Raw genomic sequence first — 11528 nt, forward strand, 5'->3', positions numbered from 1 at the left:
TGTCTGAACTTCCCAGAGGCAGCATGTGTCTGAGTCAGACGGAGGGAAACTGTATTTCTTGTGTGACCTCCAGTTTCACAGAGGAAGCCAGAAATCACTCAAGAGATGTGATTTCCCTCAGTCTGAGCCTTACAAAGGCAGCACTCGGATGTGCGCTGCCTCTGGGAAGCTCAGACAACCCTCCAAAGGGGAGGGGAGCGGAACTCCCCTCGCTTTCAGACAGTTGGGGTGTGTGCCCCCGGTGACTATGTGACCACATGTGCTCATCGGTTATGCGATTCCGGCGTTAGCCGGAACGTCGCTAAGGGGTGCACATCTGTATAGAATTGTAATAGGACTGTAATAGGATATAGGGTGAGAATCTAGGCTGATGGGATGAAAGAGAAAATCAATAAAGGTGAAACACTGAGCAGTTGGGCAGCAATATAGAGCGCTAGAGAGAACTGATTAGGAAGGCAGCAGTGTGATCTGATGTGGGCTGAAACATATGCGCTTGAAGCAAGTTAGACAGGAGGCCGCTGAAGGAACTATGAGTTGGCAAGGCTATTGTTGGAAAGAGGAGGGGGGAAATCCCTTGGAGCCCAACGGTGTACGAATTTGCTCTAAAGCGACTTGATCAAAGCCATACATGGGGAATATCTCGAAATGATCACAGAACGCATAAAAGGTTTATTGTGAAAGAAATTATTTAGCACCAAAGGGGAAGCCTTAGGTTCTAAGTGGGGTGAATTAATCAGGCTGCTCGTTGGAGAAAAAGCTCACAGATGAGGCCTTTGTGCAATATATTCGGAGCAGAATAATAAAAGGACCATGGATGTTCTGGTGTTCAAAAGGATACAGTACAACAAAAAAAAGGCATCTAAGCAAATGGCGCTCCCAGTTAATTGGAACGTGCCTGAAAGGAAACTGTAAAGCGACAGGGGGTGGCAGTAAATTTGCTGTAATAGGGAAGTGTTGTGAAGATAAAAATGGTTAATAATGATATTTGCATGCACGCACAGAGAGAGAGAGAGAGAGAGAGAAACTGCAAAGAATGTCATGTTCTTTCTGGCAGTAACTTATATTACAATCCTGTAAAGTAAGTCACAGTCCAGTCCTGTGCTGGAACAGGCAGGCCAGCTGGCCTGCACTGTATCTAATACAGGTTTGAAGGTTGGATGGACCACAACTTCATTTGTATAAGTCCCCACATAAGGGGAACTTAGGTCCCCTTACCTGTTGTACACTTGGTCTCACACTCCCAGGGTTTTTGGGTGCTCAGAGTTGTTGGTTCTGAACCCTAGAGCCCTCAAAGATCCCTGTTCGGTAGTACTGCCACCACCCTGTAAGAGCCAGCGCCTCAGTCCAGGGACACCAAGACCCTCTAGGCTTAACTATATCCCTTGTAGGCACTGAGCACTTTCTTTACTTAAAGTCTCAGTCCTCAAGTTACTAGTCCACAATGAGGATTTTTGGTAGCTTGCTGAACGGCTAGGCAGGATTCTGAACCTTTGTCCCCAACAGACAATGAACCAACATGGTAAAAGGATTTTTACTTTATTAAGTACATAGGGTTACAAAAAGTTACAAAAGGCAGCAAATGCTAGAGGCATAAAAACTTCTAGGAACATATCAGCATAAAACAAGAACGCTAACTGGCTAACTCTATTATTCTCTGACTCTCACTGACTCTCTCTGATTCTCTGACTCTCTCTGACTCTCATTCTTTTGTAGATCCTCAGGTCAGTTACCTAAGGCCACATGGTCCTGTCGGGGCAGGATGTGCACTCATCACACATCTCACCAAGAGACAAGGAACAAAGACCCTGTCCTCCGGAAGTGGGGCTGGAAGCTCGCCCTCTCAGCTCTTCCCTCCCCCCTGGAGATCTACAGCTGCATTCCATCCTTGATGGGCGTCTTTCTGGCTGCCTAGGTGCTACATCACCTTCCATTGAATTGTAAATCCTTGCAGCTAGGACTGCAAGCCCCTTGCAAGCCCCTTCTGTGTTACTGGGTTACTGTGGTTCAGGCCTTGCAATGCTACTAGGCCTAAACTGTACATATTCATGACATTACCCCCAGCAATGCCCCAGTTATTCAGGGCTACTTGGATCTCCCCCAGCAAAATCACTGGCGCAGATCCAAGCAGCCTGGTGTAATGCTGGGCTGCTCGGGAAGGGGGTTAGGATCTGGCCTAAGTGCCAGAGGCTGATTTCACCCCCTCCAGAGCCCAGTCTGCCCACCGGCACACCGGCCCACCCGCCCCATCCCAAAACACCCTCTCCCCCCCACCCTCCCCAACCCCCCACACCAGGCCCCCCCCCAGGCCAGCATGAACTTATTCATGCCCAGTGGGGATATGGCACAGGGAGGCCAGCCTGCAGCCTTGTGCCAGCCTCCCCAACTCCAAAGTAGTCGCAAACTTGCTTTATGGCACATTTGGGACACTCCCAGGCTGGTGCAAGGGGCTTGCACTGGCCGAGCACTTCCTTAGGACTGGTTGGTTGGTTGGCAACCTTCAGTCTCAAAAGACTATGGCATAAGCCTACAGCACCCAGTATTCCCAGTCGGTCTCCCATCCAAGTACTAACCAGGCCTGACCCTGCTTAGCTTCCAATATCAGACTGCGTTCTCAGAAAGATGATTCCCGGAAAGATGATTCCCATACTGAAGATGAAACCTATTAAAATGAGGCCAGTCATTTGCAAGATCTCCTTTGGGAATTCATAGCAAGATTTGTACAAGGACCTCCCAGTTTACAGCCTCAAAGTCAGATCACAGCAGTGTCTCTTGTTTCCTAATAAGCTCCTATTGGTATATAAGGTGCTTTCTACATGCGCTATACAGTATGTAGTGGTTTTTCAGGGTGCTTTGGAGCATAAGGCTAGTTTGATGCCCTCCAGAGAGCAAAAATGTAGAACCAGTAGCAGACTTCCCCAGCTCCGCGCTCCAGGGCAACGGTCAATGATAGCACAAATCTACTCCCCCCCCCCACTTACCTGGAGCGCACGGAGCCTCTCACGGCTCCAGGTCATGTCGGGGAAGCCTCTTGAAGCTTCCCCAACACTTTTAAACAGAAGCTCCTTCGTGCTCCTAAAGCTGCACGAGGCTCCACGCCCTGGGTTTTTGGCCCGTTCATTCAATGGTAGGTCTGCCACTGTGCTGAACCAAAATTAAAAATAGAGGATGTTTTGAACCTCTAAGCAAGAGGCCCATCACTCACCAGTAGTGCAGATACACACAGAACTATCAAGGTCCACCTCTAATGAAGAGGATCTCCAGAAGCAGCTGGAGAAAGATTCTAAATTTGAGGTTCAGGATGAATGATACCAGGTTTACTAGGTGGTCGTTTCATAAGTTCAGACAGAACCAGAATTCATGCTGGTTACCCATCTTACAAGGATCCGTGGTTCTCATACATTTAGCACTTGGACCCACTTTTTAGAATGAAAATCTGTCAGGACCCACCAGAAATGATGTCATGACTGAAAGTGACATCATCAAGCAGGAAAATCTGTAACAATCCTAGGCTGGAATCCTACCCACACTTACCCAGTAGTGACTATCATTGTTAAAAGTATGTACACAGTAGCCTGTTAAAAGTACAGATCTGTCACGTTTTCCCAAATGCAGTCACATACCAGGGGAACATCAAGTCTAATATATTAAAAATAAAATGTTGAAATGAATGGGGACCCACCTAGTGGGTCCTGACCCACAGTTTGAGAAACACTGCTGTAGCTGTTATAAAAGTGATTTCAACAATGGAAAAGGTGGGGGTATTTTAAAGAGATTGAACAGGAGGGGGGGCGAAGCGACATTGGTGTTATGGAAAATCAGCAGAGATTTGGAAATAAGGGATTTTACCTGCGAAGAAAGAGGAATATAATTAACCTGGCCAAAAGCTTTAACACCCGTCTGCAAAGTCAGTATGTTCTATGGAGTGCATTACAGGAAGTGTTTATTAAGAACTCATTTTGATGCTTAAAAGAGACACCGTGAAAGGTTTGCTGTGCAACAAAGTATATTTCAGGGCAGAAATGCACTTTTCCCCAAATCTATTTTTAGTGGAAATGGGGATCTGTGTGTTTGAGAAATAGCAGCAGAGCAATCTCACTCCGTCTTGCCGTTTGCAGAAAAGGACCCTTGATGGGAAAGCAGAACAGTCATATAGAACTTCTGAACAAAACATCTATTTAAACAGCAGATTGAAACAGTTTCTGGTGTCCCAAATTCATTTTTTTAAGAAGTCTAAGTACAATAGTCCCCCTGAGGAGCGTGACAATGCCAAAGGAGTGATTCTTATGATTCACTGGGTAATACGGTGGTGTGTGTATTAATTCAAAGAAGTAATCATACTTCCATGTGACCTACCTACCACTCGTTCCCAGGATACCTTATGTTGCTTTCACACCTACAAAAAGCAAATCTATTTAAAAAAAAAATTCACACGTTTCATTTCCACGTCAAAGCAAAAAGGGTCTGTTTTGCTGTTGCTTCCTCTCCTGGCTGGTGATTTGGTGACAACAATCACAAAAGGGTAAGGTCCCAAATTGAGACAATGAGACACCCCACCAGCATCTCAACAAGCAAGCAGACTCTCCCTGGGCCCTCGCTCTCCAGAATCTCAAATCTTAGTGGTCAGATGAAACCTGAGAAATTTCCAGCAAGTAGCCACTCTAAACACTGGCTCACATCAGAGGTCATTGTCCAACCAGAAAGCATCTCCCCAGAGCCGCTGAGAGCTGGCATTGAGTCAGGGTCAACATTGCCTGATTGGACTCCCCTTCTAAGTTTTCCTACAAACCAGATGCAAGGTGTAGTTTTTGTTATGGCCCGGACCCTCTAGAAGCCCAGGGCCAGGGAATTTTGCCTGTCTGCCTCCTCTTCTCAGATCTGCACCTACCTGTGTACTAAGGAGGTGCAGGAAAAGAAAAGCAATGAGTGGCCAAAGGGGCTCCTTCTCTTAACAGAAGACCCTTCCCCCATAACTTTTATCATTGCTGATGCAAAGATCATGCTTTTACTACCAATCACATAGTGTCCCTTGTTGGGTAGTAGGGCAAACTATCCCAACAGATTTCCGTTCCAAAAAGTGGGCCCTGGCGCTAAGCAATTTGAGAAATATGTGTGTAAGGAAAGGAAGGTTCCCTCGTCACACTCGTGTAGCACAATATGGAACCAAAGAACATCTGAACGGCACACACAGGTTAAGAAATCATCCATCTGAAGCAGTTGAAAGGCAGCTCTGTAATTCTGGTTTCTTCCACATTGTGTAGAAGTCTATAAAATTAAGTAAAAGCATACCTGTGACCTTCATTGCCCGGAACAAATCCTTTCTTAAGTTGCCTTTCTCATCTCCCCCAACACATATCCAAGCAGCATTATCAAACTGTCAACATAATTACATTTTTCAATCAAATTCTGCCTCCGGCGGCCTTATTACCATTCCAAAACTATGATTTATTGCATACTGAGTCAACCGCAGATGTAACCTTCAATCTAATAGGTTCCCTTCCATTTTCAAAACGGACTCCGAACCTAATTCATTCTTTTGCTATGTTTGTGATATTTAGCTCTTGGTGGAATAAGGTGTTGCAAGCAATTTTTTTTTTTACTTCCTCCTAAGAAAAAAATATTCACACTTTGTATTCCATACAGCATGAGGCAATTTTGCTTGAAAAACCTGCAAATGGTTGTTAGACCAACAGGTCTGGCCCTGTGTTAGAACACTTAAACTGTTGATAGATTATTTAGACATGGTCTGTTCAGTTATATCCACAAGCTCAGATTATAAACTATTTGTAGACTCCAAAACAACAAAAAAAGTTATTTCCATTTTTTTTTTGAGGACGTGGGGGGTGGAAGACACATTGGGGAAAAATACATAAGGCTGCCTTTGAAATTACTAAAGCAACAGGATGAAATTAAGGGTACTACTTTCTAAAGCCCAAACCTATTATTGGGCAGCACAAGCGCTGGGGATCCTTAAAGTACCATAAAGTGCTTTCAGCACCCAGTGAGTAAATGGCACTGGGAGCATACTGCAGGTGCTGTATCTCACCCAACAAGGCAGAAAGGCCTTGCGCTGGGTGGTGGAAGGGTGGTGGAAAGGCATTCTGGAGGCAGGGAGGCAGTAAAACGGAGTGGGGAGAGGACAGGGAGGGGAGGTTCAGGTCAAGGAAGGGGCAGAGAGCAGACTTTCACGGCAACTTAACCCCTGCTCCAAACCTGCTGGCATTATACGGGGCTACTCGGTTCTGTAGGCACTGATGTTGGCAACCTTCAGTCTCGAGAGACTCTGGTATCGCGCTCTGAAAGGTGGTTTTGGAACATCGTCTAGTGTGGCTGAAAAGGCCAATTCGGGAGTGACAATCCCTTCCACAACGGGAGCAAGTGCAGTCTGTCCCTGGTCTGTCTCCCTGGCTATGGGCCTTCCTTCTTTCCCTCTTAGCCTAGGTCTGTTGGCCAAGTGTCTCTTCAAACTGGGAAAGGTCATGCTGCACAGCCTGCCTCCAAGCGGGCCGCTCAGAGGCCAGGGTTTCCCACCTGTTGAGGTCCACTCCTAAGGCCTTCAGATCCCTCTTGCAGATGTCCTTGTATCGCAGCTGTGGTCTACCTGTAGGGCGCTTTCCTTGCACGAGTTCTCCATAGAGGAGATCCTTTGGGATCCGGCCATCATCCATTCTCACGACATGACCGAGCCAACGCAGGCGTCTCTGTTTCAGCAGTGCATACATGCTAGGGATTCCAGCACGTTCCAGGACTGTGTTGTTAGGAACTTTGTCCTGCCAGGTGATGCCGAGAATGCGTCGGAGGCAGCGCATGTGGAAAGCGTTCAGTTTCCTCTCCTGTTGTGAGCGAAGAGTCCATGACTTGCTGCAGTACAGAAGTGTACTCAGGACGCAGGCTCTGTAGACCTGGATCTTGGTATGTTCCGTCAGCTTCTTGTTGGACCAGACTCTCTTTGTGAGTCTGGAAAACGTGGTAGCTGCTTTACCGATGCTTTTGTTTAGTTCGGTATCGAGAGAAAGAGTGTCAGAGATACCAAGGTACACAAAGTCATGGACAACCTCCAGTTCATGCGCAGAGATTGTAATGCAGGGAGGTGAGTCCACATCCTGAACCATGACCTGTGTTTTCTTCAGGCTGATCGTCAGTCCAAAATCTTGGCAGGCCTTGCTAAAACGATCCATGAGCTGCTGGAGATCTTTGGCAGAGTGGGTAGTGACAGCTGCATTGTCGGCAAAGAGGAATTCACGCAGACATTTCAGCTGAACTTTGGACTTTGCTCTCAGTCTGGAGAGGTTGAAGAGCTTTCCGTCTGATCTGGTCCGGAGATAGATGCCTTCTGTTGCGGCTCCAAAGGCCTGCTTCAGCAGGACAGCGAAGAAAATCCCAAACAAGGTTGGTGCAAGAACACAGCCCTAATGAGCAGGTTGGAGCACTCATGGGTGTAAATGTTCCCTTATTCCAAAGAGACCTCCCACAGGCTGAAATCCAACACTGGAAACAACATGGGCCAAGTGACCCTGTGCACCTGCGCTGAATAGGATAGGGCTGCCTGAGTTTTTTGCAGAGTTGAATCAGCTTCTAAAAAGTGTGAGATGGTTTTAATTCACACACAGAGGGCTGTTTAGAGAAAACAAAGTGGTTGAGACACCCCCCTCCCCTCCCCTATATATCCCTGCTATGGGATATAGAGAGCCCATGACTCAACTCAGTCCAGCCTCCAACACCAACTTGAAATTCAAAGGTTCTTTCCAGTTAGCGAAAGATGGAGTGCAATGGCAGGGTTTTTTTTTTGCCAAACTGCTTCTCAAACTGTGGATCGGGACCCACTAGGTGGGTTGCGATACAGTTTCAGGTGGGTCCTCAAAATCACCAAAACGAAGAAGCCAATTTGGTGGGTATCTAAAAGTTACCTTAGAGATAAAATGTGTTCCTGAGTTAGGTAGGCTGCAATCCTATGTACATTTACTTAGGAGCAATTCCTACTGGAATTCAGTGGGACCTACTTCTGAGTAGGCAAGCATAGGATTGCAGTGGTATTGAAGTGCTTTCTAATCTTTTTTTTCTTTAAACTGAACTGATTACTTGGAGTAGTGTGGGCTTTTTAGAGAAGGAGAGGGGGACCCCCGATCAAAATTGTTGATGATAAAGGATGCTCTTTCCAGTTTTCGATTCCACCACTTTACAGAGTTTTCTCATTTATGGTAATCCTTCCTCCAGGATGCATGAAGAGATTTATAGCGCTTTGTCAGAATTGAATAAATAGAACACAGATTTGTCCCTTTGCAAGTCAACTTAATCCACCCAAAGCTGACATTTTGGAAGAATTTATAAGAAAAATATCTTTCCTGGTGTATATCTTAGATGGCAGAGTTAAAGTGCTGAAGGTATTCTAGCTATCGGAAATATCACCAGCCTCATGCGATTAAAGCATAGGTGTTGCAGGACATAGGAAGAGCAGATCTCATCTAGGCTAAGCTAGTCCCCCATCCTGTTTCTAGTAGTGGTCAGTCGGGAAGAACACAAAGAGGATAAGAACATAAGAACAGCCCCACTGGATCAGGCCATAGGCCCATCTAGTCCAGCTTCCTGTATCTCACAGCGGCCCACCAAATGCCCCAGGGAGCACACCAGATAACAAGAGACCTCATCCTGGTGCCCTCCCTTGCATGGGAATTCTGACATAGCCCATTTCTAAAATCAGGAGGTTGCACATGCACATCATGCCTTGTACCCCATAATGGATTTTTCCTCCAGAAACTTCTCCAATCCCCTTTTAAAGGCGTCCAGGCCAGACGCCATCACCACATCCTGTGGCAAGGAATTCCACAGACCAACCACACGCTGAGTAAAGTAATATTTTCTTTTGTCTGTCCTAACTCTCCCAACACTCAATTTTAGTGGATGTCCCCTGGTTCTGGTGTTATGTGAGAGTGTAAAGAGCATCTCTCTATCCAACTCTGTCTATCCCCTGCATATGGATATGCCCAAGTGCTGTCTGCCTTGAGCATCTCAGAATCAGTGACCAGTCCATTGCTTCCAGGAAGCCTGCAATTACGTCATGGCTCTCCTGCCATTGTTTGTCCCCTAATCACTGTTTTCTCAAAGGCATAGAACCTTTGAGTTCTATGAAGAACACCCAGAACATGGAAACAGCTAAACAGGAAGAGTGCATTTGGTTAATCATAGCCAATGATCATTGCTAGACCTGCCCTCCATGGAGCAATCTAGCCCTTTTATAACAACATCTAAGCCAGCAGCGATTTCTACATCATGGGGCAGAGAGTTCCATAGGTTTTGTACCAGGAGGTTCTTGGTTGAGACTCTTGCATGAAAGAAAAGGTTTACAAAAAAAACATTAAGCATGCTTTCATTCTCTCAAACTAAACAGTCCCATCCTAATGAACTTATTAGAGTTGAGGCTGCTGTGTCAATGGGGTGGGCACTGCATCCATGGCGGGGGTGGCAGTCACAGAAGCCTTCTCAAGGTAAGGAAATGTTTGTTCTCTTACCTCGGGGCTGTATTATGGCTTCATCAGCTCAGGCAAGTTGGTTAAGATTGGACTGTGAATTTTATACAGGTACATAGCTGAATGCAGGTCCCAAAGTATGTGTCACAATGCCCTAGGTCAGTGTTTCACAAACTGTGGATCAGGACCAACTAGGTGGGTCATGAGCCAATTTCAGGTGGCTCCCCTTTCATTTCAATATTATGTTCTTAATATATTAGACTTGATGCTCCCCTGCTATGTGACTGGATTTGGGGAAATGTGACAGACTTGTACTTTGAACAGGCTGCTCTGTATATGCTTTTAACAATGACAGTAAATGGAACTTACTCCTGGGTAAAGGTGGGTAGGATTGCAGCCTAGGGTGGTTAAAAATTTTCCTCTTCTGATCATGACATCACTTCCAGTGGTCCCTGCTTAGCTTCCGAGATAATCCAAGGGTCATCCAAGTATGACCTGCTTAGCTTCCGAGATCATGGTATAAGCCTACAGAACCCGGTATTCCCAGGCGGTCTCCCATCCAAGTACTAACCAGGCCTGACTCTGCTTAGCTTCTGAGATCAGACGAGATCAGGCATGTGCAGGGTAACAATGAATGTCATAATCTTGAATCTCATGAGAACTTGCAAGATTCAGGCATTGCCATCTTGGATTTTGAGATCCAAGATGGTGGTGCCCGGTTGAGCGAGGAAAAAGAGGTTGTCAGGGTGTCATGACCCATGTGGGTTTGGGAACCACTCCCCTAACAGCTTTGCCATCCTATTTTATTTTGTAAAAGTGCAGGTTCTGTTCCGCACGTACAACTGGCACAAATTGGCCATATGAATGAACTCTAAGCTCAAGGCATTTATGTATGATGGAAGACCTCACCCATTCGCACCTGCATAAGAACATAAGAACAGCCCCACTGGATCAGGCCATAGGCCCATCTAGTCCAGCTGGTGGGCTGGCTGGGGCCTATGATTTGAATGGGGTAGCCAAACAAAGAAACTGTTGCCTGCCTGCCTGGCCATGGCATCTTTTTGATTCGGGTTATATTACGGGTTACAAGCCATGATGTGTATGTGCAACCTCCTGATTTTAGAAATGGGCTATGTCAGATGCAAGGGAGGGCACCAGGATGCAGGTCTCTTGTTATCTGGTGTGCTCCCTGGGGTATTTGGTGGACCGCTGTGAGATACAGGAAGCTGGACTAGATGGGCCTATGGCCTGATCCAGTGGGGCTGTTCTTATGTTCTTAACTACAATTCCCAGGAAGCCTTGCAGGTCTCTTGTTATCTGGTGTGCTCCCTGGGGCATTTGGTGGGCCGCTGTGAGATACAGGAAGCTGGACTAGATGGGCCTTTGGCCTGATCCAGTGGGGCTGTTCTTATGTTCTTAACTACAATTCCCAGGAGGCCTTGCAGGTCTCTTGTTATCTGGTGTGCTCCCTGGGGCATTTGGTGGGCCGCTGTGAGATACAGGAAGCTGGACTAGATGGTCCTATGGCCTGATCCATTGGGGCTGTTCTTATGTACCTATGATTCCAAAGCGTCTCAGGGAAACCTCTTCCCCCCTGAACATTAAGCTGGGGTTTTCCTTAAGGGAAACATATGGGGGGAAAGAAGAGAACAAGGGGGAGCTCAATCATCCCCAAGATAATTCATGGGCAGCATAAAAATGGGGTTTTAAAGAACGATACTCTTGGCTTTAATCATCAATCAGCACAATTATTACAGTGCAGCAGGAGTAGGGACTCATAATAAAGCCTTCCACATTAAATACAAATGCCATATATTTATCATGCTGTAGCAGAGAGTGGATGCTTTGTTTGCCTCCCATTTGGAAAATTTATTATCTACTTATTTTTCAGTGCAGGACGCAGCAGGACTCGAGTGGTGCGTGAGCGTGGTGTCTTTGTTGCCGTCGTTTTCAAACAAACCACCAGGCATTTGTTATATTTGTTGGTTCATATCCTCTGCTAGTATAAAACTTCAGCAGGCTGAGGGCATGATCCTGATTCTTAAGTGGAAGTAGGTTCCATTGAAA

At 46.3% G+C, this 11528-nt stretch overlaps 1 pseudogene; it reads right to left on the reverse strand.

Annotated features, from left to right (window-relative positions):
- Window positions 1-9983: 9983 nt before the first annotated feature.
- LOC136663455 (5S ribosomal RNA) lies at window positions 9984-10103 on the reverse strand (annotated as a pseudogene).
- Between the last annotated feature and the right edge of the window lie 1425 nt (window positions 10104-11528).

The sequence above is a fragment of the Tiliqua scincoides genome, chromosome 12 (assembly GCF_035046505.1).
Source record: "Tiliqua scincoides isolate rTilSci1 chromosome 12, rTilSci1.hap2, whole genome shotgun sequence".
Classification (NCBI taxonomy): domain Eukaryota; kingdom Metazoa; phylum Chordata; class Lepidosauria; order Squamata; family Scincidae; genus Tiliqua; species Tiliqua scincoides.